The 3,123-nt window shown below is 50.2% G+C and overlaps 1 pseudogene; it reads left to right on the forward strand.

Annotated features, from left to right (window-relative positions):
- The first annotated feature begins 256 nt into the window (after nt 1–256).
- LOC101566997 lies at nt 257–2,283 on the forward strand (annotated as a pseudogene).
- Nucleotides 2,284–3,123: the final 840 nt, after the last annotated feature.

A 3,123-nucleotide genomic window follows, 5' to 3' on the forward strand; every position in this document is an offset into this window, starting at 1 on the left:
AGCACAAGAATAATCTACTGAAAGCCGCTAGAGAAAAGAAGCAGATCACATTCAAAGGAAAACCCATCAGAATTACAGCCGACTTCTCTTCACAAACCATGAAGGCAAGAAGAGCATGGAGCAGCATCTTCAAGTCCTCTATGAAAACGAATTCCAGGGCCGCGGATCAGCTGCGGGACTGCAATGTCTGTTGACAGCGGCAGCGGAGGTGGTGCTGCCGGTTCCAGGATCAGCCGGAGCGTGGGATGTGAATGCTATGGAGCTGGCAGGGGGAAGTGAGCAGCTGCCACCTCTGCAGCCGTGGGGCTGGCTTCTGTGCCTGGGCACCAGGCAGACGGAGCCGCACGTCCTGCTGCGGAAGCACGAATGAACCCTCGGGCGTCAGAGAGGTTGTGACCTTTCAGTCCCCAGCAATAAACTGGTCTCTGGAGATCATTGTAAAATTGTTGTAGATGAAAAGTCTGGTCAGGTGACCCTGGAAGATACCAACACCAATGGAACACTAATCAACAAGTTGAAAGTTGTTAAAAAGTAAACTTGCCCTTTACAGACTGGGGATGTCATCTACCTGGTGTACAGGAAGAATGAGCCAGAATACAATGTGGCATACCTCTATGAATCTTTGAATGAAAAGCAAGGCGTGACCCAGGAATCCTTTGAAGCCAATAAAGAAAATATGTTCCAAGTGTCCAAAGATACCTCAGGTCCAGGGTTGAGTGATGACCCCCAGGTCCCACCACAATTGCCTGCCACACAGGAGTACTTGGAAGAACCACAGCCATCAACATCAGCATCAGACCTCTTCCTCACAGCCTCTGCCTCTTCCACAGAACTGACCTGTGCAGGGCGAGAGCATTCCTCCAGCTCTGGAACTGGAGGTCCAGACATTTCCCTGAAAGGATGTGGTCCACTTATGACAGATGATGAACTCTCCAGCCTTACTTCAGCTTTCCCAGATAGAGAAGCAGCACCTTCTTCTTTGTTAGGGTCCCAGGACCAGGATGATTTGGAGCCTATGAAGAAGAAGATGAAAGAAGATGGAGAGCTGGATCTGAACCTGCCAGTGCTGGTCACAGACCAGTGTAGAAATGCTCAGGCCACCCATGAGGATGCAAGAGCTGCCGCTGTGAAACCAGACAAGATGGCAGACACGCTCATATGCATCATCTGCCAGGATCTGCTGCATGACTGTGTGAGTTTGCAACCTTGTATTCACACCTTCTGTGCAGCCTGCTACTCTGGCTGGATGGAATGCTCATCCCTGTGCCCCACATGCCGCTGTCCAGTGGCAAGGATCTGTAAAAACCACATCCTCAACAACCTCGTGGAAGCATACCTCATTCAGCACCCAGACAAGAGTCGCAGTGAAGATGTGCGCAGTTTGGATACCAAGAATAAAATCACTCAAGACATGCTGCAACCCAAAGTCAGGAGGTTTTTTCTGATGAGGAAGGGAGTTCAGATGACCTGCTGGTTCTGTCAGATGTTGACAGTGAATCCTCAGATGTAAGCCAGCCATACACTGTGAGCAGACAGTGTCCTGTGCACAGAAGGCAGGGGGCACAGCCCCTTTCCTGTCCAGCACCAGATAGCACATCCAAGGCCCTGTAGGCCTTTGAGGGGGATGCACCATCCACCTCCACCAGCCTCACCCCAGCAACCCAGGAATATGTGTACCCTGTTCAAGGAAGCCACGCCATATGCACCTGCTGTTTCCAGCCCATGCCTGACCGGAGAGCAGAGCATGAGCAGGATCCCCATGTCCCACCCCAGCAGTGTGCAGCTTGTCTGCAGCCCTTCTGCCACCTGTACTGGGGCTGTACCCGGACCTGCTGCTCTGGTTGCCTTGCCCCGTTCTGTGAGCTCAACCTAGGGGACAAGTGTCTGGATGGAGTGCTGAACAACAACAACTACGAGTCAGACATCCTGAAGAATTACCTGTCAACCAGGGGTCTGACGTGGAAAAACATATTGACAGAAAGTCTCATGGCTCTGCAGCAGGGAGCGTTTTTACTGTCTGATTACAGGGTCACTGGAAATAGTGTTGTGCTACTGCTGTGGCCTGCACAATTTCCGAGAGCTGACCTATCAGTACCGGCAAAGCATTCCTGCTTCTGAATTGCCAGTGGCTGTGACCTCCCTCCTGATTGCTTCTGGGGCCGTAACTGCCGCACTCAGGTGAAGGCCCACCACGAGATGAAATTTAATCACATCTGTGAGCAGACAAGGTTCAAGAATTGAACATCAGGGAAACAGCACAGAACCTTTTGAGGCAACACAGCATGTTGATGCTTCCCTGGCAAGGGCAAGGACCTGAGTTGAATCACCGGTTCCGCAAAAAAAAAAAAAAAAAAAAAAAAAACACAGCATGTTGAAAATACAGACCTCCGAGGGTATTTTTCCATCTCAGCTAGGCCAGCTGGGCTCTCAGGTCAGGTGCTGTGGAGGGGCTTCTCCTGCTGTGGAGCTTTAACCTGAGTGAGAGTCCCCAGGCAGCCTGCCAGGTGGGGTGGCAGCACCACCCTCCCACTGAGCATGCACGGCTGAGCCCACACTCAAGCCCCCTTCTGGACTGATAGTTGTGCGCACCTCTGCAAGTGGTGACAGTGCAGGTTGGGTCTTTTTGTCCCTTTTCTATAACTGCAGTTAAAATGGAAATCTCTTTTCAGGAAAATTTCATGGAAGAAGGGAGAGTGTGTCAGAAGTGCTCTCTTAGGGAAACGGAGCATAAGTTTACAGCATACAGGATGTACAGAACACTCCACTGTTGGGACAACCACAACCTTTTATATATTTTTTAATTTTGATAGCTTTGGTGCTTATCTTCTAATAAGATTTAAATATCACAAACAGTAGCACAAATAATATAATTTACAGATTGACTAAATTGGGGATAGTATGTGTATTTGAAAGTTTCTGATTATTAAAAAAAAAAAAAATCAAATGTCCCAGTCTGCTAACTCTGGATGTGGATGAAGGGTTGGTGGCTCCTTGCTGATATGCATGGGATGTGTCACTGCTGTCCCCAGCGCTAGGCTGGCCCCAGGCTATCGAGTAGGGTGAGGCTGGCTTCAGCCCCCTGCCAGGCCTGCAGAGCAGGAGTGGGCGAAGGGTCTCTGCTCC

Source organism: Octodon degus, unplaced genomic scaffold, assembly GCF_000260255.1.
Source record: "Octodon degus isolate 3935 unplaced genomic scaffold, OctDeg1.0 scaffold00003, whole genome shotgun sequence".
Lineage (NCBI taxonomy): Eukaryota > Metazoa > Chordata > Mammalia > Rodentia > Octodontidae > Octodon > Octodon degus.